A 24,751-nucleotide genomic window follows, 5' to 3' on the forward strand; every position below is an offset into this window, starting at 1 on the left:
CAGGCTCAACAAAAGAAGTTGTTGTTGCTAAACTATCATTCCCGGAGGCTCAATAGAAGAAGTTGTTGTTGCTAAACTATCATTCCTACATGATCTTAAGTGGTCATCACCAAGAAACATGCTCTTTCTGGTTGCCACCGGAAAACATAAATGCTTACCACCAGAAAACCACCAAAAAACATTGTTGCAATTGTGACTATAATTGAAGCAATTTCCACTATTCCATCCACAAGAGTGAATGAACAAGAGTGAATAAACAAAATAATTGTGTAGCAAACATTGAACTGTTCGAGCCAAGAGCCAAATCAGAAATATCGCCAAAACATAAATATCAGAAATATTGTTGTGTACCAGTGTTCCCTGCCAAATCCGGTTCTCATGCAAACAAGGGTTCTCATGCAAACAACAATTGTCAAGTATGGTTATCATGCAAACCAGAATTTTGACACGACAATCGTTCTCTAGACACGTCAAAAATACATATTCAAAATAAAAAAATATAATGTCTCAATCTTATTTAAACTCTGAGATACATGTTACTAATATTTAATGTCTATGAATTAATGTTAACATTAAACCACTAGTAATCCATATGAACATTTATATGACGTCTTTACTCATTAGTTTAAGTTTCAAAATGGAAAATGGTTCATTGAAATTGGTTTGGCCTCGACATGAGGTGAAATAAGACGTTGAGTCCTTTGATTGGTTACAAAAAAATATTTGATTTCGCTAATTGGTTAAAAAGAAAAAGTATTTCATTAATATAAATAAACTTTTATTAAAATGGAAAAATAATCATTGATTTGAGTGTCAGACTAATGCTTATCAGTGAAACCGATTGCCATAGTCCCTGCAAGGTCCTTTGGGTAGGGACTAATAAAAATAATTTAATTTTATTCCTCGAAACAGATAAAACTGTGTAGACTATATTTATAATTGACATCTCAACACGGGAGAGATTCAGTCACTTGTGTAACAATAGTGTAAATTCATAAAGTAAGAAGAGTGATTAAATAAGAACTTTTAAATTTATTATAAAAATAATAATAATTGTATTTTATTAATTGATAATGAAAAAATAGATTGGACTTTTTTTATATACAATTTATTGTATTACAAAGTGTTATAATTTATTGTATTACAAAGTGTTATAATTTATTGTGTAACAAGGCCATCAAATATTGAGAGCAATCAAATTTCCTAGTGTAAATTAAAGTTTAAAATAGAACTACATGTAATGTGTAAAATTTAGTTTAAGATACATTTATATATGTAATTATATGAATTATGACCGTTTTAATATTTCTTGATAGGACAATAAAATGCCTAAGTTGTATTATTTGTGTAATAGTATTATGTATTTTTCCTAATAATAATCTTAATAATTGAAGTTATAATAATATCAACTAATTTTTTTTTTTAATATAGTTAACTTCCTTATGCGTGGGTTCGAAAAGAAAATTATAGATATTTTTAATAATAATATTTTTAATAATTAAAGTTATAATCAAGGGAACATCAACTAAAAAATACTTGAATATAGTCAACTTCCTTGTGTATGGGTTAAAAAGGAAAATTATACATATTTATAATAATGATAATAATATAAGATAAAAAAAATAAAATTAGAAATAAGAATATTTGTACATGTATATTGTAGTGAAATTTACACATAATGCAAATAGTTTTATAAAGAACTTTTTATTGATGAAGCACCAATACGAATTAAATTTTTTGAGGTGCAATTTTTTTTTTCTATTTTTGCAATGAAAAATATGTTTGTACTTTTAAAATTTTTGTATAAAAGCTCCATATTTGTGAGACAAGGGGTTCACCTTCACAAAATCATTTGACTATTAAAGTTTACATAATTGTACATACTCTACCTCATTCTAAATTTAAACATAGATTAAACATAAAAAATGACTAAATTTTAATTGAAATTAAATGTATTTGAATATAAATGTAATATTTATATTTAATCGTGGATATTAATTACAGTTGTCAATATTATCAAATTTACATTTGTTATAAACAAATATTATAAAATATTAACATATGTCTTTTGCTCTTTCAACCAAATTTCTTTAAAATTAGATATCATTTTTTGGGATTGCTCACAAGGGTGAAGAAGTGGGATTGAAACTAGTAAAATGAAACACATAGCATCAATCATCACTTCTGGGGCTTGCACGTGGTAACCAGGACTTCCCTAGGAGGTCACCCATCCCAGATCGCCTCTGGCTCAAGCGTGCTTAACAGTGGAATTTTTCCCACAATCAAGCCCACTTAGCTTGCTACCCCATTCGTAAAACCTTAGCAAGTATTGTGCCTCATGTGTTGGCATTATGTTTCTGGTATGGCTATATGTTACAGATGTTGTACTTGATGGCAACCCCCATGGCAAGGCTCTCAATATATTGAAAATTAAGAAGTACACAGGAGATCAGTTCAGAAAGTGCGTACCCGTAGGTACACCGTGAAGGGACCGCGGCCTGATACGCAGATAAGCCGTCCAGGAGGTGCGTACCCCAGTGCACTCATTTCAAGGCAAAGAAAAGCACACGTGGAGTTTCTTATGTTTAACTAGCTGACGGTATTTGTGTTTCTATGGTTTTGGCTCGTGGTATTGATCCATGATTTTAGGAGGAGCTTGCCTATATAAAGCAAAGGGGATCACTTGGCTATGTATCTTTGCAATTGAATATCTTAAGATCTGAAATTTTGGGTTATGGTCTTAAAAGCTTGATCTATATGAAGTTGAAAGTGAATCTGTGAAGGGTGATCTCTCGAGCGCATCTGGGCATCTCAGCATCTGTGCCACTCTGGTGGACTGCCTATTCGGCCCTAATCAGAAGTACGCAGAGCGGAAACAGAAGATTTGCGTGGGTACGCAGAGCAGAAACAGAAGATCTGCGTGTGTACGCAGAGCAGAAACAGAAGATCTGCGTGGGTACGCAGAGCAGAAACAGAAGATCTGCGTGGGTACGCAGAGCAGAAACAGGATAACTGCGTGGGTACGCAGAGCGACAAAGGTTCAGGTGTGTACGCACAGTAACTGTACGCGGTGTGATAGTATCTCTGGGCGCGTACCTGCAGCAACAGTACGCGGCATAATAGCGTCTCTGGGTGCGTACCTGCAGTAACAGTAAGCAGCGCGGTTGAAGAAACAGTGCGTGGACACGCAGTGCGGCAGAAGGGTCTCTACGGGTATACGCAGAGGAGCAGAAGGTCAGGTGCGTGCGCACGCAGACCAGAGAAAGAAGAACTGCGTATCTGTCTTAAGACTTTTTTGTTTGGCTGTATTTTTCTATTGATAAGGTGATATGGGTTTTGTTCTATTATTGTTGATCTGGTTACCACAGTTGACTGGGTGATTTTCTTATACTTTATGATCATTTGATGCTTATGGATCCAGTTTGAAAATTTATGAAAAGTGGTCCTTGTAAGAAAATAAGTAGGGGGTTGTAGCTCCCTTCCAGGAGAGTCTGGAAAACGAGAGAGAGAGTTGTAGCTCTCTGCAGGTTGCAGCCTGCGTGCTGGTAAAGGACTGCACCAGTACAAAACCATTGTAAAAGGAGTTTCTAATTTGAAAGAAGATAGAGACATATTGCAGCAGGTGGTTTTCACCCACATTGGGTTTCCACCTTACATCTTGTGTTCTCTGGTGTGACTATCTGTTTTCCTTGTTCATGCTCATTATTTTATGGTACTGACATGCAAAATAATTCAAAGAACAAATAGGGAAGATTTATTAAAAGATTAAGATAATACTGATTCACCCCCCCTCTCAGTATTATTTTCAACAATTGGTATTAGAGCAGGTCCTTCAGAGAAGCTTGATCGCTTGAAGGTAGATCATTCATCATGAGCAACTATGAGAGAGAAGCATCAATCAGGCCATCGGTTTTTGATGGGACAAACTTCAATTATTGGAAGGTAAGAGTTACTGCCTATCTTCAATCTCTTGGTACAGAAGTTTGGGACATCGTAGAGACAGGCTAAGCTTTTCCTTTAGCTACTCCTACAGATGCAGCCGAGAAAAAGAAGTATGAAACAAATGCGAAAGCAGTCAGTACCCTATTAGGATGTATATCCCAAACGGAATTCATGAAGGTAATGCACTATAAATCCGCAAAAGAAATATGGGACAAAATTGTCACGAGCTATGAAGGAGATGAACAGGCAAAGCGTGCTAAACTTCAAACTCTCAGGATTCAGTATGAGACTCTCAAGATGTATAATGATGAAAGTGTGGCTAACTATTTTCTTCGGGTAGATGAGATTGTTAATTGTATGAAAAATTTGGGTGAAGAAATAAAAGAGGCTATTGTGGTTGAAAAGGTTCTAAGATCATTGTCCCCCAAGTTTGAATCTAAAGTATCTGCAATAGAAGAAAAGGAAAATCTACGAATTCTTACTATGTCTCAGCTACATGGAATTCTAACTACTTATGAAATGAGAAAGGGAGGTCCATCAGACAGAAGAGAAGCTGCTTTCAAGGCATCAGGCAAAGGAGATTATTATGAAGCAAGCCACGTCCCAGAAGACGAGGAAGAAGAATCAGATTTTGTCAGAAATATTCAAAGGGGTTCTGGAAGGTTCAGAGGTAAGTTACCTTTTAAATGCTTTGCTTGTGGAAGAGTAGGTCATTATGCTGCAAAATGTCCTTATAAGGATAAAGGAAAGGAACCTGCTAGATGGAACAAGAAACAGAGTGCAAATAAGAAAAGCTACTACACTCATGAAGATAGTGATGGTCTATCAAACAGTGATGAAGATGAACGAGGTAATGAATATAAATTGTTAATGGCATTTGAAGATGATGATTATATGGATGCTATAGATGTGGATAACCTTCATGAAGAAATTACTAGACTCAAGAGATGTATAGAAGAAAAGAATGTGATCATTGATACTCTACAATTTCAAATTGATGAAAAGGAAAAACATCTTGAAAAATTAGAAGGTGAAATTGTTGGTCTTAGAAAAGAGATTGAGAAAACAAAAGCTATTAATCTTAAGTTTGTCAAAGGATCTGAAACTTTGGATGAGATTATCAATGTGCAGCGGTCTCCACTAAACAAGACAGTTCTGGGCTATAATGGAGAAACTTCTCAAGCATCCACCTCAAAAAGTTATCTTGATGCAACAAGAAGAAATGAGCAAAAGCACAATGAAGACCATCAGGTAAAGCAGGGACGAATTGCAAACAGAAATTATCAGGGGCGATCCATCTTAAGGGTGAACAAAAGCTACAACCAGCCACAGGTAAAAACTTCTCAATTCGGTTCAAGAATAGATGACAATAGAAATTACAATCAATTGGCTGGTAACCACAGAAGTTTCTTCAATGGACAATGCTTTTCTTGCCATAACTTTGGTCACAAAGTAGCTCAATGTGTTGGATATAAAACGATCATGACTAGGGAAGCTCAAAGACAAATATGTATGATCGGGATTACAAAAAGGACCTATAACAACTTTTCGATTCTTGAAAATGAAGTTGAATGTTCTATTTGCAATAACTTTGGTCATGAAGACTCTGAATGCAGGAGCAGGTTTCAACAGAAAAAGGAACAAGCCTCAAGCACCAAAACATGGAGAATAAAGGAACCACAAGCAGAAAGATGTGGGATAGCATTTTATGCAGAGGGACAAGAAAATCTATGGTACATTGACAGTGGATGTTCGAAGCATATGACAGGTGATAAAGAAAAACTTGAGTCATATTCTGCTCTAGAAAAAGGAAAGAAAGTCTCTTTTGGAAATGATACTCCTGCAACTATAAAAGGAAAAGGCATTGCTCAGTTAAAAGAAAAGGTCAAGGCTGGAAATGTTTTGTATGTTGATGGATTGAATCATAATATTCTAAGTGTCAGCCAGATGTGTGATCAAAGAACCGAGGTTATATTCAGATCAAATGGATGTCTTGTTCGTGATCTTGATACAGGTAAAACAATGATCAAAGGCAAAAGAACTCCAAATAATCTGTACATATTTGAAGAAGGACAACAACAATGCTATCTGAGCAAGGATGATGAGCACTGGTTATGGCATCGGAGGTTGGGACATCTAAGCTTTTCACAAATAAGGAAAGCATGCAAATATCAGGCAGTTCGCGATCTTCCAGATATCAAAATGCCTGACAACACCATATGCAAATCATGTCAGTTTGGAAAACAAACCAGAACTAACTTTCCAGAGAAAGAAGGATCAGCTAGCATGCCTCTTGAGCTAGTACATACAGATACATGCGGCCCTTTCAGGAAAAGAACACCTAGAGGAGAAGAATACTTGATATTATTCATTGACGATTTCTCCAGGTTTGTCTGGTTAGGACTTATGAAGCACAAAGATGAAGCATTCGAAAAATTCAAATCCTTCAAAGCCTTGGTTGAAAATGAATCAGGTCACAAAATTAAGTGCCTCAGATCTGACAGAGGTGGGGAATTTACTTCAAATGAATTTTTCAATTTCTGTGAAGAACATGGGATAAGAAGAGAATTCTCTACAGCAAGAACTCCTCAGCAAAATGGAGTTGTGGAAAGAATGAACAGAACAGTCCAACAAATGGCTCGTGCTATGCTTGATGAGTCAGGAACTCCCGCAACTTTCTGGGGTGAAGCTGCACATGTTGCGGTTGTTATTCTCAACAAAACAAATGTCTGGGTGAACAGCACTCAAAATCCTCATGAGCTCTGGAGTGGTAGGACTCCTTCGGTAAAGCACTTCAAAATCTTTGGGAGCAAATGCTATATCAAGAATACTGATGAGCAGCTTGGCAAACTTGAACCTAGAGCAGATGAAGGCATTCTTCTTGGTTACTCTCCACATAGCAAAGCATACAAATGCTACAATAAAAGACTTGGCAGAATTGTTGACAGCATTGATGTAGTGGTTTATGAGAAGGGATACATTCCTAGGCAAGTACATCATGAAGACATCGAAGAAGATGAAGGCTACCCCCAACGACAGAATGATGAAGAAGAAGAACCAGAGGAGCAAACAAGAATAGAAGAAAAGACTCCATCAAGATATGTTCAGAAGAATCATCCAGAATCTCAGATTATGGGGCAGAAAGAAGCAGGTGTACAAACAAGAAGAACAGTTGCAGAAGATTCAAGCTATTTGGCATTACTCTCCTCTACTGAACCATAAAATGTGAAAGAGGCATGCAAAGATGAATGTTGGGTGAAAGAAATGGATGAAGAACTTGAGCAGATCGAAAAGAACAACACTTGGGAGCTGGTTCCTAGACCAAAGGATAAGAATGTTATCGGAACAAAATGGGTCTTCAAAAATAAATTCAATGAAAATGGAGAAGTAATTAGAAACAAAGCCAGACTTGTTTGTAAAGGGTATGTGCAGCAAGAAGGAATAGACTTTGAAGAAACCTTTGCTCCTGTTGCAAGACTTGAGGCCATCCGAATGTTCCTTTCTCTCTCAAGTTTTCAAAAATTCAAAGTATTTCAAATGGACGTGAAGTCAACCTTTCTGAATGGAGACTTGGAAGAAGAAGTATACATTGAACAGCCAGATGGGTTCATCCTTGGAAATGATCCAAATCTTGTATGCAGATTGAAAAAGGCTCTCTATGGTCTCAGACAAGCTCCAAGGGCTTGGTACTACCATTTGGACAAATATCTTCATCAACAAGGCTTTTCAAAGGGATCAGCAGATAGCAATCTTTATATAAAAGTTGAAAATGACAAATTGCTAATACTTGTTGTGTATGTAGATGACATTATTTTTTGCAGCAATGAAGAAGCTATGAGTCAAAGCTTTTCCTTGGTCATGCAGAAAGAATTTGAAATGTCCTTGCTAGGAGAACTGACATATTTCCTTGGTTTGCAAATCCAACAAAAAGAAGGAGGAATCTTTTTATCTCAAACCAAGTATCTCAAACAGATTTTGAAGAAATATGGCATGGAAGATGCAAAACCAGTATGTACACCCATGGTCACAGGATGTAGCCTCAGTGAAAATGATGAATCTGCAGCAGTACATCAACCAACCTACAGATCTATGATTGGAAGTTTACTTTATTTGACAGGTACCCGACCGGACATCATGCATGCAGTTGGAATAGTTGGAAGATTTCAGGCAAATCCGAAGGAGACTCATCTTCAGGTAGTGAAGAGAATTTTCAAATATCTTCAAGGGACTCAAAATTATGGCTTATGGTATCCTAGAGATACAGATCTTACACTTCATGCTTATACAGATGCAGATTGGGCTGGAAGCGTGGATGACAGGAAAAGCACAAGTGGTGGTGCGTTCTTTATGGGTTCCAGACTAGTATCTTGGTTCAACAAGAAACAGAGTTCGATTGCCTTGTCTACAGCTGAAGCGGAATATGTTGTTGCTGCATCTTGTTGCACCCAACTCCTTTGGATGATGCAGACTTTGCAGGATTTTCAAATCACTTGTACACCACCAATCCCCATCTTATGTGATAACACAAGTGCAATCAGCATCTCAAAGAATCTTGTTATGCATTCAAAAACCAAGCACATACCAATCAAGTATCATTTTCTCCGGGAACAAGTGCTTGAACAGAAGGTCAAATTGGAGTATGTTCCTTCTAAGGAACAAGTTTCTGATATACTCACCAAACCATTGCCCAGGGACACTTTTGAATACCTCAGGCAAAAGCTGGGGGTTGTTGATGCATCATCTTATTGCTGAACCTCTTCTGATTGATGGTACAAGTTCAGGGGGAGCATATAATGCATTGTTGGCATTATGGAGGATGTGCAAAAGGAGATCTTGGAAGTAGTTGCAATATGTCTCTATCTCTTTCATGGTGGATTATGGTTCGTTGCTGCAGATCTGGTTCATATTCAGGGGGAGCATGTTCTTAGGGGGAGCATAACCCTTTGCCCTTGATGTCAAAAGGGGAGAATGAAGCTGAAGATTGTGAGGTTGCCATCAAGTCCAAAGGGGGAGATTGTTGGCATTATGTTTCTGGTATGGCTATATGTTACAAATTTTGTACTTGATGGCAACCCCCATGACAAGGCTCTCAATATATTGAAAATTAAGAAGTACGCAGGAGATCAGTTCAGAAATTGCGTACCCGCAGGTACACCGTGAAGGGATCGTGGCCTGATTGGCAGATAAGCCGTCCAGGAGGTGCGTACCCCAGTGCACTCATTTCAAGGCAAAGAAAAACACACGTGGGGTTTCTTATGTTTAACTAGCCGATGGTATTTGTGTTTCTATGGTTTTGGCTCGTGGTATTGATCCATGATTTTAGGAGGAGCTTGCCTATATAAAGCAAAGGAGATCACTTGACTATGTATCTTTGCAATTGAATATCTTAAGATTTGAAATTTTGGGTTATGGTCTTAAAAGCTTGATCTATATGAAGTTGAAAGTGAATCTGTGAAGGGTGATCTCTCGAGCGCATCTGTGCATCTGAGCATCTGTGCCACTCTGGTGGACTGCCTATTCGGCCCTAATCAGAAGTACGCAGAGCAGAAACAGAAGATCTGCGTGGGTACGCAGAGCAGAAACAGAAGATCTGCGTGGGTACGTAGAGGAGAAACAGAAGATCTGCGTGGGTACGCAGAGCAGAAACAGAAGATCTGCATGGGTACGCAGAGCAGAAACAGAAGATTTGCGTGGGTACGCAGAGCAGAAACAGGATAACTGCGTGGGTACGCAGAGCGACGAAGTTTCAGGTGCGTACGCACAGTAACTGTACGCGGCGTGATAGTATCTCTGGGCGCGTACCTACAGCAACAGTACGCGGCATAATAGCGTCTCTGGGTGCGTACCTGTAGTAACAGTAAGCAGCGCGGTTGAAGAAACAGTGCGTGGACACGCAGTGCGGCAGAAGGGTCTCTGCGGGTATACGTAGAGGAGCAGAAGGTGAGGTGCGTGCGCACGCAAACCAGAGAAAGAAGAACTGCGTATCTGTCTTAAGACTTTTTTGTTTGGCTATATTTTTCTATTGATAAGGTGATATGGGTTTTGTTCTATTATTGTTGATCTGGTTACCACAATTGACTGGGTGATTTTCTTATACTTTATGATCATTTGATGCTTATGGATCCAGTTTGAAAATTTATGAAAAGTGGTCCTTGTAAGAAAAGAAGTAGGGGGTTGTAGCTCCCTTCCAGGAGAGTCTGGAAAACGAGAGAGAGAGTTGTAGCTCTCTGCAGGTTGCAGCCTGCGTGCTGGTAAAGGACTGCACCAGTACAAAACCATTGTAAAAGGAGTTTCTAATTTGAAAGAAGATAGAGACATATTGCAGCAGGTGGTTTTCACCCACATTGGGTTTCCACCTTACATCTTGTGTTCTTTGGTGTGACTATCTGTTTTCCTTGTTCATGCTCATTATTTTATGGTACTGACATGCAAAATAATTCAAAGAACAAATAAGGAAGATTTATTAAAAGATTAAGATAATACTGATTCACCCCCCCTCTCAGTATTATTTTCAACATCATGAACCATTCAGGTAGAGCTCCCTTCACTCTTATGTATTTAAGTATTGAGGATCTTTCGTGATGCATTATATTAGATATCATTTGTTGAGATTCAAATTATTGAAAACTATACATACATATTCGTTTATCTCTATGTTTTAATAAAACCAAGTTAGCTAAATAAATACAACATTTATTTCAAATTAAATTTCCTTATCACTTATCAACTCTGTTAAAGATTTTCATTTCTCCCACTCTCTCACTTCAACTTACACAAGTTGTGTGATGATAATGATATTCTCTTTATCCCAAAAAAAAAAAAAATTCCATATATTTCATAGTCTTAGTAATGTCAAGTCAATATTTGGAAGTCAATATTTGGAGCTAATAAAGATTTACATATTTAATATTTCTTTATGCCTCTTTATAGTTAATAAATTAGGTGCTAAATTGGTTGGAAGTTTAAATGAATTTATATTAATTTTGTCAAATTTATTAAATTTATGGACCAGAATTCTAAAAATTCTAAAATCTTGATATATTTATTTTGTTTTTTAATAAATTTCAATAAAATATTATTAACTATTTCTTTATCTGCTACTTCACAACATTTTAACTATATCACCATCTTTCATTTATTCTAATTCTCTCACTGGAACTCATATAATTTGAAAGGAAAATGCTCTATTTATCCAAATAATAATCATTTCTTCATTAAATGAAAATAGTACATAGAGATATAGTGTGTAAAATTTTCAACAAAAATAAGGTATACCTGAGATGTTGTACACATGCACACTTTCATTAATTATATATATATATATATATATATATATATATATATATATATATATATATATATAGATATATATAGATATATTTCCAAGGAAAAAATCGTAATCTTTCATTATGTGGAAAAATTACATGTAGTAGATGCCTGTTGGCAAATGCAATATCTAAAGATCATATAGATATTTGTACAATAATTAGCTGTAGAAAAATATGGCCTTGTCATTTCCAGTGTCAAGATAGATAAACTTTGTCTCTTTTATCAGCAAAAATATATAAATATATACATATTGTTGAGGCTATTCATTTACTCAAAAATAAACATAAAATAGGCAAAATAAATTAGGGTCTTTCCACCCTATGGTAATCCTGGTCTATATATGGCTTGTGATGATACTGATAGACCTCTAAGCCCTGTTGTTCAACAATTATCCACAAGCCTCGGGGAAGTAGCAAGCTCTCCGTGGAAAGCTTGTCAACATATTCATTGTGTTCCCTGTATATATGTTGACAAGAGACCATATTAAAACCTGTTTTGAGATTGAAAATTTCGTCCAAAATGTTTTGAAGAGATATAGCATGATAATGATTTTTTGTATTGAACCAATTGATGATGATTTGTGAGTCTCCAAAGATCTGTATGGTAGTGCAAGTGAAAAGTGGAGCAAATGTCTAAGTGTGATAAGCTCAGCATAGTTATTTGTTCCTTCCCCAAGTCCTAATTTGACTTTCTAGAAATGATGATCCGATAGGTATAAACATAAACCCCCCCTACAGCCCTGGGGTTGAGCAGCCTCGTCGAAGAAAGCCCACGGCTGAGATTTTTCAATGCTACCAGGTACCGAGATTTTGCGAGTGTGCGATGGATTCTCATCAGGGATGTCATGGAAGACTGCCACTGCCTTGGCAATGAGTAGAGGCCAGCAAACAGACTCATTCTTAAAAATTAGGTGGTTGCGAGCGAGTCATAAGGTCCATAAAATAATTAGGGGTAAAAATAGATCTTTGTGTCTCTAGTGTGCTGTAATCCATTTGTTCCAATCTTGAAGAATTGTAGAACCTTGCCATGCATCTGTCATAGAGAGATGTTTTGTTACAACTTGCCAGAATTGAGTGGCAGATGGGCAGAGCAAGAATAGGTGCTCATTTGATTCGGTTGATTGTTTGCATAGCACACACTAGCTCGGCCCATGTATGGATTTGCACATAAGTGCTTCTCCTGTGGGATTTTTGTTACTTAATACACACCACATAAAGAGACGGGCTCGTGGGGGAGCTTTCAGTCTCCATAGTTGCTACCACCATACAAAAGAATGGATAGGCTTATGAGACTGTAGAAGATGGATATAACCCTGTTTGGGACTGTATTACCCATGGTCAGTTGGAGTCCATACTAAAACATCAGGGTCCTGATTGAGGGTTATATGCACTTTGGACAAAGCCCCAAGGTATACTTACCATGTGTGTTGCCACTGTACAAGAATGTTGAGCTCTTGTATTGATCTCCAGCACTGACTAAATATGGATTTGTGCTCATGATCGAAAATCTGAGCGATTGTCATGATATCCCTATGTTTAAGATGTTGTAAGAAGTCCAACAGTAGGAGGTATCTGTTACCCACACCTATCCAAGGATCAATACCCAGTCATACAAAGGAACCATTATTGATGTGCCATGCCAATTCAGCTCTGATAAAAGGCATTGTTTGTAATATTGCCTTCCATACAATGGATATTCCCCCATGACGCCAGTCTAGTTGACGAACCCAGTCCAGAATCTGTTGTGGCCAAATGTATTTTTGGTAAGTGAGAGTCATCCAGATGCTTTTTGTAGTTAGAAGTGACCAGCTCATCTTGGTTGTAAGAGCTTGGGCAAAATAAGATAGATCTTTTAACCACCACCACCCCCCCCCCCCCCACATTTCTTTGGCAGGGCAATGTTCTTCCAGCTGACCCAAGCAAATGTTTTACCTTTCTTATGGTCATTCCATAGATATTAGCAACATATCTGTTATATACGACTGAGAATTCCTCGTGGGATACAGGCAAGAGACATCCAATATACTGGGGTGGCTTCTAGAATAGATTTAATCAAGACAAGTCTCCTTGCTCTTGAGAGTAATCTATGATTCCAAGTTTTCAACCTCTTCTCCAGTTTTATCACTAACCAGATCCAGTCAGCAATCCGATAGCTGTGGGGTTTTATTCGGAAACCCAAGTATTTGAGACCATCCGAGAGGTTGTGTGGATTGTAATGAAAGTACATTTGGGCTGCTCTGACCTCTTGCGGGGTAGTATGGGTTAGAGTAATCGTATATTTTGTCTAATTTGCAGCCATGCCAGTAGCTTTTTCAAAAAGTGTGAGAATCTCATGGAAGGATGCCGAGTCCCTAATGTTGCCATCTAGGAAAATCAAGACATCATCAACAAAGAGCAGGTGTGTGAGGTGGTAGAGCTCATTCATTCTCAGGCCTTTTAGTCTGTCCTCCATTTTTGTAGAGGCGATGAGCCTACTAAGACCTTCCATCACTAAAAGGAACAATAGAGGAGACAGAGGACACCCTTGCCTCAGCCCTCGTTTTGCATGAAAAAAAGGGATGCCAAGCCATTAATCAGAATGCTGAAGGAGGCTGTGTTTATGCAGTAGATAATCTAGTTTGTGAAAGATATAGGGAATCCTAAGTGGATCAGTATCATCTTTATGAAGAGCCAACTTACTCGGTCAAAGGCCTTGGTGAGATCAATCTTGAGAATTATGCTTTTCAGATTATTGGATTTAATAGAGTGAATGCCTTCCTGGGTTGTGCCTATGGCTTCATGGATCTGCCTATTATGGAGGAATGCAAATTGCTCAGGGGAGATGTGGTGGGATAGTATGGGACAAAGTCAATTTGCTATGATATTAGCAATTTTTTTGTATATGGTATTGTAGAGAGAGATGGGACAGAAATCATTGAATGATGCAGGCGCGTCCGATTTCAGGATGAGTGAAATGAAAGTGGTATTGATGGCCTCATACATTCTACCAGATGTCCTGCACTCTTAGACAACATTGAGAAGGTCGTTCCCGATGAGTTCAAAGAATGCTAAGTAAAATTTTATAGGCCAACCATCCGGTCCAGGGCTTTTATCTTTATGGAACCATTTTAGAGTCCCTTCAAGTTCATCTTTGGTGATAGGTGAAGTGATCTCATCGGCCATATCCTCATTGAAAAATCTTGGGAAATGCCCTGCTACTCGAATGATCTCAGCCAGGTTTGAGACAGGAGGTTCCTTAAAAAGTTGTTGGAAGTATGCCCAGCTGTGAGAGCTGGTGGAATGTTTTTGCAGTACCTCCGTTAGGGGTGGGCAATTGCCAGATAGTATTGGAGGCTTTCCTTCCCTTGGAAAAGTTATGGAAATACCTAGTTTTCTCATCCCCTGCATTGAGCCAGATAGAAAGACTCTTGAGTCTCCAAGTTTCTCTCATTCCTTCAAGATTCTTTCTCTTTTGTTTTCAAGTTTAATCAGGTTTGATTTGGCTTTAGCACACATGAAGCCACTGTTGTTGTCATCATTAAGGTCCGCCAAGGCTGCTTCCATAGAGGAGAGGATATGGATATCCTTCTATTGTTTTTCCTTAGCCCACTTGATAGTGAGCTTCTTGAGCTGAAGAAGGTTTTGACAAAATCCTTCAGCCCATGTGTGATACTGTGAGTGTGGGTTTTGTTTCCAGTGATTGGTGACCAGCTCGATGAAGGAGGGATCCTGATGCCAAACTGACTTGAACTTGAAAGGGGCCTTTGGTTTGATTGGTGGGCCAGATACTTCTAGGTAGATAGGTGAGTGGTCTAATATGCCTCCTGACCCAACCCACTACCTATAATGAGATAAACGCTGCAACAATTGATTTTTAATGACAAAGCGATCTAGTATTCTAGCGAGGGCGGCCTCCCCAACCCTTCTATTCCTCCATGTGGGCAGTGGCCTATTCATAGGAACATCTGTGAGACGGGCCTGTTCAAGGAGGTTTTCCATGGTATCTAAGAGTGGATCAATTTGAGTTGATGATCCCCAAGACTCACTGTAACTGATAGAAAAGTTAAGATCCCCTCCTAAGATAAAGTTGTCAACAGAGGATAAGGAGAGATTGAGGAGGTGATTCCACAAGGCCTCCTGCCCTTGGCATGGACCATAAACATTCATGACACGGAAATCCATTCCCAGTTCCGTACAGAAAAAATCGAAACCAATGTACCCCTTTCCTCCCCAGGTCGATTTGGGATTTACAAAATGGGGATTGTATCCCAACGCTAGACTGTCAGATCGACCCGTAGCATCTAGGGCAATGAACTCCCGCCCAAGGCATATAGCCTACATAATCGTTGTAGTATGTTGTGCTTCCCCTAGAATTTCTTGTAGGAGGATTAAAACGACCGGTTCAGTAGTGAATAGCCTGCGAAAGGCTAGTTTTTTGGGGGAACTGGCCGAAACCTTGCAGTTAAAGGAGAGGCATTTCATGGGGGAACCATGTCAAGGGTTTTATTTTCTCTAAGAATCCGCTCTAAAGAGGATTTTCTACCCAAGCTCACCTCAGCCCCTGCACAAAGAATAACACGTGAGAGGAAATATTTGTGCCCTCGAAGTGGTTTAATGGATGATGCAGGGAGAGTCAGGCCAAGGCTTGTGTACAATAGATGAGTGTACCCAATGGGAGTTCGTGATTGAAGATTATATGAATGTGGGGTGCTGAGGGAGAAGGAGGTAGTGAGGGGGCTTTCTCCAGAAGGGTAATGGGGGAGGTGGTGGAATCTACCATATGGTGGGGGAGGAGTGAGCAGGTAATGGAGGCAGGGGAGATGGAACAATGCTGATGTGATGCAATATGCATATGTTGTGTAGAATATGCATTTACATAAGATAGACAAGGCGATGAGAGAACAAGAATACCCGTTGAATGAGCTGCTTTAGCAGCTGCTCGAGCTTGAGTCAGAGGAGGGGATGGTGTCCCCGAAGGTGTTCCTGACTCATGCTGAACTGGCCTAGATGAGCTTGCCTTTCGGGGTGATTCTGTGGCGGCCACTGGATGCTTCCTTCTGTTGACAAGGGTTCCTTAGTTGGTGCCAGCTTCTTGTCCTGCTGTTGTTTCTTGGGCTTTCGCAACCAGAGGGAATTCTTTGAACATATGTCCAACCATATGGCACCTTCGACATATAAATGGCACACCCTCATAATCCAAGATCTAAACCCTGGTGAAATTTATACATACATACATACATACATACATACATACATACATACATACATACATACATACATACATACATACATACATACATACATACATACATATATATATATATATATATATATATATATATATATATATGATATTTCTTTTTCATTTTACATTAAAAATAAAATGCATTTTATAATTTAGTATGAGGAAAATGTGTAATGTCTATATTTAACATTAAAAATATTAATGTGGTTGATATAGCATAAGGCTTCATAAATATAACCAAAAAAATTATTTCAATGCAAATAATGCCTTACTAATGCATACATTTACCTTATTAGCCATGTATAAAAAGGTTATGGGTCAACTTTAACTAAAAAGGAATTATACATATCATTCTAAAATAGACCATTTTGCTAAATAATTTTTTCTTATATATAAATGAATGTTATAAATAATAATGAGGAACTTATCATGGAGGAACGTATCATAATTTGAATAATCTTAAATCCTAGGAAATTGGTGGGTGGGGAGTCATGTGGCATGAATCTAATTTTTAATTTTTTATAAAAGTAATAGGTCATTTTGCTAAAAAATAATAATTTCTTATATATAAATGAATGTTATAAATGGTAATGAGGAACTTATCATGGAGGAACTTATTAGAATTGGAATAATCTCAAATCCTTAAGAAATTGGTAGGCAAGGAGCTACTGGCACCAATCTAATTTTTTAAATTTATTAAAAGTCAATGAAACCTAACAAAATATGTAATATTAAATGTCAATGCAACCTAACAAACTATGTAATACACTAAGTCATTGATAAAAATTAAGACTAAGTATATATTGAGCATATTCCCTTGTGAATCAATCTAGGCACTCAATTAAAAGAAAAGTCAACATATCCTCATCCACCTTAAGTTGACACAAGAAGCCTTCGAGAATTATGGTCAAATAATTCTAAACTTTAATGTTGTGAAAATTTTATAAGGTTTATAAATATTAACACATTCCTTTTTCTATTTTACCAACTTCTAATAAGATCATTGAAAAATATCATGACATATTTCTTTTTTACTTTTCCATTAAAATCAAGATGATAAGTCATTCTTTTTTTAAAATTACTTCACAACTTTTCAACTTTATCACCATCTTTCATTTTATCCACTCTCTTGTTCTTCACATACAATTTGAAAATACAAGGATGTTCTTGCTATTAGAAATAACTCCTCGATTTCATGGCTGCTCACTTAATAAAGTCAAGTCAATACAAACAACTCACCTACTTTGGAGGATTATAATTAGATACTCAATTTTTATTTTAATAAAATCACCTTAAGTTGAAATAAAAATCCTTTAGTAATTATGGTGAAGTAATTATAATCTTTGATGTTGTCAAAATTTTATAAGATTTACTAATCTTAACACATTCCTTTTGCTATTTTACCGAACTCTAATAAGATCATTGAAAAATATCATGACGTATTTATTTTCTTTATTTTCCATTAAAATCAAGATGATAGGCCATTCCTTTTTTCAAATTACTTTACAACTTTTCAACTTTATCATCATCTTTCATTTTATTTACTCTCTCATTCTTCACATAAAATTTGAAAATGCTATGAGAAGGAACTCTTGGATTTCATGGCCTCACAAAGTCAAGTCAATACAAACAACTCACCTACTTTGCAGGATTATAAAAAGATACTCAATTTTTATTTTTATTTTTATTAAAGAAAATTTCTCCTAATTTCTCGGCCCCATGTCCCACCTTTATCAAACAATTAAAGGGAATCAAATTACCCTTTATGATATCACCCATGGAATCCACCCAATAACCACATTGTTTTATGATGTTGGAGCTCAATTTTTAGGGTTTATCAATTATAGTGACTTGCCCTTGTCATTAATCTCATTAAAGCACATCTACAATAACTTTAAACTAATCTTTTAAATTTTACTAAAACACGTCAAATTAATATAAAGCCACTCCATTTACTTCTAATATACATATGCCCATGAATGTAGACACCAAAAAATGTCCTTGGATCAAAAGGATTTAATGGGAATCCATGTCATCAAAAAGATCTCTTTATCCAATTTTAAGTCTTATGTATTCATGCTAGGTTCTTATGAGTGTTCTTTGCAAGGAAACCCACGTTCAAGAAACTTTTCTTCATTAAATGCTACTTTTCTCAAGTCTCATCACCTTACATCATTGAAACATTTCATAGATCTCCTTCCATATATATATATATATATATAATCATAAAATATCAAAACTCATGGATCTTTCATACATTCTTCTTGTATCAGACTTCAATATAAGAACTAGTTGCATGCAATGTAGAGGACATGACTCTACTTAAATCCATTAATGACTTAGGCAATGGACTTCTATGATTTTTCTTTATGTTAGGTTTCAATATATATAACAATGGCACATTATGGTAAGCACCTAGTTATCTTAGGAGACTCTCATGATTTGGTCATCCTTAATAGTAATGGATTCTTCCCAAATTTATCGGTCTCCAAATGCTTTCCTCTTGTTAGTGGCATTTAAGTTTTGTTACTATGTTCTTCATAATAAAGCCTTACTATTAGAAATATAATTTCTTTGTTAATTTCTCTTAAGGTTTTATTGTTGTTTTATTTTGATAATTTCATTTATATACTTTTCATTATTTATATATGCATTCACCCCATAACACCATCACATCATTAGCAATTATGTAGAAAGAACAACATCAATAACAATGCAATGGAAAAATAAGAGGAACATCATAAGAAAAACATATGCACATAGAGACACTAGGATTGGTCACAGAGTAGGGAAAAACCCCACAAAGGGGAAAAACATCAATCAATTCTTCTTCTTATATTAGATTTCATCAATTGTTTATCTGACATACAAAATACATCCATAGTGATATACTTCATTACATCAGGCCTCCTAGGGCCAACTAGGGTCACTTCACAACTTTGTTTGTGAACTTAAACTAATCCAAGAGAGATACTACCATATCTTTCGTGTCATTGTCAGCACATAATCATTACAATAGCGTTATCCCTAAATCATATCAAGACTGCAATATTTTCAAAAATGGACACATAGATCTCATCACATATATTGTAGAACAATACCAGCATTGTTATACATTGATCATGTTGAATTATTATTGTTCACAATATAAATCTAAAGCATGGTAAATGTTCAAGTGTCACTGATTTGTAAACCCTAACTGATAAGGTCTATTAAGGTTTGATTCCTTCTTTGAAAGTACTGACATAAAGGCACTTGCTCTATAACCACAAAAAACACACACACACACACATATATAAGTTGTCCTGGAGGCATAATCAACAACAATATGTCATCACATACATTAATGTAAGTAGATCAATGTTATAAGTGTTAAAGTCACTGAATAGAACATATTGTCAATATAGATAACTACATGTAGTGATTGTGGAGTTGCGATGATTCTATTGTATACCAAAATCCCACTGTACTTGTAACATCGTCGGCTTAAAAGTTCATATAATAAATTTAATGAAGGAAAAATAAGACCAAGGTCATGGGACACATATTCCAAGTTGAATGTTGGGAAAGAATCTTAGTGGGTGTTCATTTGATTTATTATGGCTATGGGAAATTGGCAAAGGAAATAGCAAAGGCTTTGAAAATGAAAAGAGGAATTAATTGGAATTTTATTTATTAAAATAACGAAAAATAGGAGAAAAAGAAGGTGAAAGGTCACAGGTTTCATGTGAGGAGTAAATTGAAGGAAAATTTTGGCAAATGGAGAAAATGAAGGCCTCACTAATAAAAGGCTTCTGAGGACTAGTTCACAACCTTTTGTCAATTTAGTTTTGGAAATAGCTCTCTATTCTCTCTCTCTCTCTCTCTCTCTCTCTCTCTCTCTATTGCACACTTAGAGCATTCTTGGAGCACTCGAGCAGTGGATAAAGGAAGGACAAGGAAGCAAAGGGAAGCAAATATCAAGCAAGGAAGAGTCTGATCAAGTGGCTACAATGGGATTACTTGTAGTTATGAAATTGCATGTATGATTTCCTTGCTAGATTTGGAATGCATCATACATTCATGTGTGTATTTGGTTCTCTTGTTGTCATTGGCATGGGTTTTCTAGGTGTGAGGGTGGTTTTAGCCTTGCCTTTCTATTTCCATATAGCCATGGTGTGATGTGGTCCTTTCATTTGGTTGAGTTGGATTGACGTATCATTTTGGAACTCGGTGAGGTGGTCTCAGGAAAATTTCCAAAGCCCTAGGAATCCCTTGATCAGTAATGGCAGAATACACAATAAAATATGAGGGTGGAGATGGGAAAATTCCTCAAGGTATTAGTGAAGAAATATAGAAGCATCCACACTTGTTCAGGCCTAGTAATCCCTTGATTGGTAATGGAGGGATTACGGCAAAGCCTAGTATTGTATGTTTATTTTTTTGTCCCTAGGAATCCCTTGACTAGTAATGGAAATATCCACGATAAATCCTAGTTGTACAAATGAGGCTTTCGGGACTAAAAATACCTTGATCGGTAATGACAGGATACGTGGTAAAGCCTGAGGAAGCCCTGGTTGGTTTTGTTTTGAGTCCGAGATTAATTCTTGGAATATGGCATGGGGTTGATTGGCTGAAAGAAAGATTTAGTTCTGCCCAATCTATGGTTGGGTGGTACGTGGACCCTAACTTGGTTGGCGTTTGCATATGCTAATAAGAGATTTTTTCCCTCTTGTATTTCATGAGTATTTATACTTTTTATTATGTGGCTTCAATGACTATTCTATCATTGTTATTATTCTGGTTATATGTTGGTTATAAGCATGGTTTTATCGTAGACTTTAATTATGGCTCTCATCATGTTTTGATTAGTTAATGAATGTTTAATGAGTGTATGACCTAACAGATCATAATGCATCTATTGTGAGAGGTTTTGAGCCTCAAAATTACTCTTTCCCTAAGCAATTCTTCTCATTCCTTTTCTTTGTTTTTCCATGAGAAAGAGGCATTCTCATCACCAATGACTGGTATATACTCTCTTGAGGAGGAAATTTAGTGATTTACATGTTATGCTTTTATGTTTTGTTGTTTGAATACATTTTTGTATATTAGCTACGGAACGCAACCTATTCTGCAGCTAATCGGCTGTTCTGTAGCTACCTTCATGCTTTAACAAGTTCTAGGTGTTAGAAGGAGAAACTAACTACATGGGCAGCTTGGAAATCATCGTGACATGGACCCTGTCCTATTCACTTAGCCCAGATCGACAAAGAAGATGACATAAGACTACGGTCAATGGATAAGTCAAATGCAGAGACCGAAGGTAACATGACTCTGTTTCTTGGTTAATTAACACGTTTCATAGTGATGGGAAGCGTTATCCAGAACAACTACCTGTACCTACAGACTCCAATAGCCACTTGTACAACTGAATCCAATAGCCACCATGTCTTGGATTTATGTCTCCAGCAGCCGAGGAAGAAATTATGCATATCTGTCTTCTACATGTTTGACTGTAGCATGTTTTTCTCCACAAACAGTTGTATGGTTTTTCTTATAAATACTTGTGTAAAGGACCGAATAAGGGAGTGGTGATAGTGATAGTTTTATCGTGAAATCGAAGTTTTAAACTCTATAATTCCTGGGCATTTTTTGTCCCTATTTTTAATATGAAGACCACATGTTTTATGGAAATCTGAAGGAGTTTTCTTGCAGTTGATTGAGCAAGCATAGCCTAATCAGTTGTAGAGGGCCCCTGCATTGAACAAGGTTTCATTTCATTTTATTTTCTTCTTCTTGTTAACTGTAAATTCATCATTTTCTTTCACAATGTTTATAATCATTTTCTTACTAGCAATGTTTATAATGCAATTTTCATCATTTTCTTATTAACAATGTTCATAATTTAGAAGTAGCTTCCGTTTTCTTGATCTCTTTTTAGTTTTTATTAGTAGTTTAGAAGATGAAACTCAGTAATGTAATCTGTTTTACTTCACTCACTGCTTTGCTAGTTTAAATTCTCAATTAGACTGATCAGTGCCATTTACTGTCTTTGCCATTTTATTTTTAGTTTACTGACTCATGGTGTTAATGAATGTTTATGAAAAACCCTTCAAGTTGATAATTCATCCTAAACTATGTGGTTGAACATTTCATTTATGCAATGAGTCTTTGATGCATCTCTGTATTTGTTTTCTCTTAAGAATAATGAAGTACAAAATTCCTCAAATGTCATCCCAAGAAGACTTTCTCCCAAAATTGAGAGGCAGAGTAACTAAGTATTTCATTTAGTTTTATTTCCATAATTAGTTAGATCTCAATCGTAAATTTCACTTTTAGTTTTAATTCATGATTTGGAAATAATAGTGAAACATGAATAGAAACTTTGTTTTCATTTCTTGCTTAAGCCCTGCTTCCAAGTCTTTCTCAAGCTTTGTTTTGAGCAGTCTTTACGAAAGTTAGATTTAAGTTTCTGATAATTACATTGTAAATCATTAGAAACTAAAGACCAAGAACCCCCAAAACAACATAAAACACAAAAACAACGAAGTAAGAAGGGTTATCTAGCACAAATAGTGCACTACACTTCATCAGTTTACAATACCCAGATTGATAATTTATGTAGAGCAATTTAAAGCACTAAATTAACCAAAAAAGAGGTCGTCAGACCCTCTTGATGATTCTTAGATAAGTATGAGACCTCTATGTTCAGATATTTCATTATGACCTACAGATTACATGTTCATGATGTGTTTGATGAAATGTTTGTTATGGTTGGGATAGGTCAGGTTAAGTCCTAGTTTAAATTTTAAATTATAGGCCTTATATCTATGTTATTTATCATTTTTAAGAGTTTCATTAAGTTTTGGAAAAGGTATGTGTCCTGGCCTTGAAAAAGTGGCTCAAATCTCAGGGTCGCTAGTATAGAACTGAGTGAATTATTCTATAGTCGTTGGGATGCAGGCTTATGGGAGAGACTAAAAGGGCTCAACCACTGGCTTTCTGTTAGGTCCCTATACTACTAGTGTAACCCCTTATTTTTATTAGTCCAACCCCCTTATTATATTTGTGTGCCCATGTAGTCCCCATATTGTTATTATTATGCCCCATAGTTGTGCCCTTACATTATTATTGTTATGTCGGCTCTGATGATATTATGACCCCTTAGACTCCTATATATAGAAAGGAGGTGTTTTCATTTGTATCATCCAAGAACTATTCATTTGTATAATGTAAAGGAGGTTGCCCCCTCGAAGAGGTTGATTTCTTAGGCATTGATCTTTCTTTTCTATCTTTTTGTGAGATAGTTTCATAACATTTGGTATCAGAGCTTTGGATTCTAGGGTTTCACTGCTCCAAACAGGTCATCGTCGAATTTTCACTATAAAGTTTTTTCTGCGATGTTTTAGAAGCAAACAAAAAACCCCAATTGAGTCAAAATCATTCTGAACCTCGGGTCCGAATTTTAGATCTTGTCTCGCTATATTGTCGGAGATATGATCTGAGGAAGTTAGGGTTTTTGCAAGCTCCAGAATTTCATCTCAAACAAGTCATCATGGAATTTGTGCTATAATTTGTCTTCTATGAAGTTTTAGATTCTGAAATTAAAACCAATTCGAGTCAAAATATTTGTGAAGCTCGGGCCCGAATTTCAGACCTTGTTTCGCTATATTTTCAGAGATACAGTCCAAGACATTTAGGGTTTCTGTAGGCTCCTGAATTACATCCCAAAGAGGTGACCTGGGGAAAATAATCATAGCTTTCTCTCTGAGAATCAGATTGAAATTTTGTAAGAAGGTACAAAAAGAGGACGGATTGTAGTTTTCTGTATATCATTTTCAGATCCGAAGGTCGAAACAATGACATGCAACACGTCTTACAAGTTCGCTCTACTGAAAAATTATATAATCAGGTCATCGTGGGAGGTTGGGCATAACTCTTTCTTGGAGAATCCAATTTTGATTAGACTAGTGGCATTGGAAAGAGGACTCATAGGGCTACCACAGGAAGCAATTGTAGACCTGGAAGATCCAAAATTACAGAGTTACAAGCGTTTCAAGATCGCGCTCCTAAAATCAAGAAAATGAGATATGACGAAGTTTGATGGCAAGGATCCAGTAAATTGGATACTATAGATGGAGCAATATTTTGATCTACATGAGGTGCAACTATTACAAAAGGTACATATTTCATCTTTATATTTAGAACCGAATCATTTTTTATGGTATAAAGGGCTTTGTTCTCGTAAACCACTTGTCACTTGGTCAATTTTCACAAA

The sequence above is a fragment of the Pinus tabuliformis genome, chromosome 2_2 (genome assembly GCF_031772625.1).
Source record: "Pinus tabuliformis cultivar Carrire ecotype Pingquan chromosome 2_2, CPIR1, whole genome shotgun sequence".
Classification (NCBI taxonomy): domain Eukaryota; kingdom Viridiplantae; phylum Streptophyta; class Pinopsida; order Pinales; family Pinaceae; genus Pinus; species Pinus tabuliformis.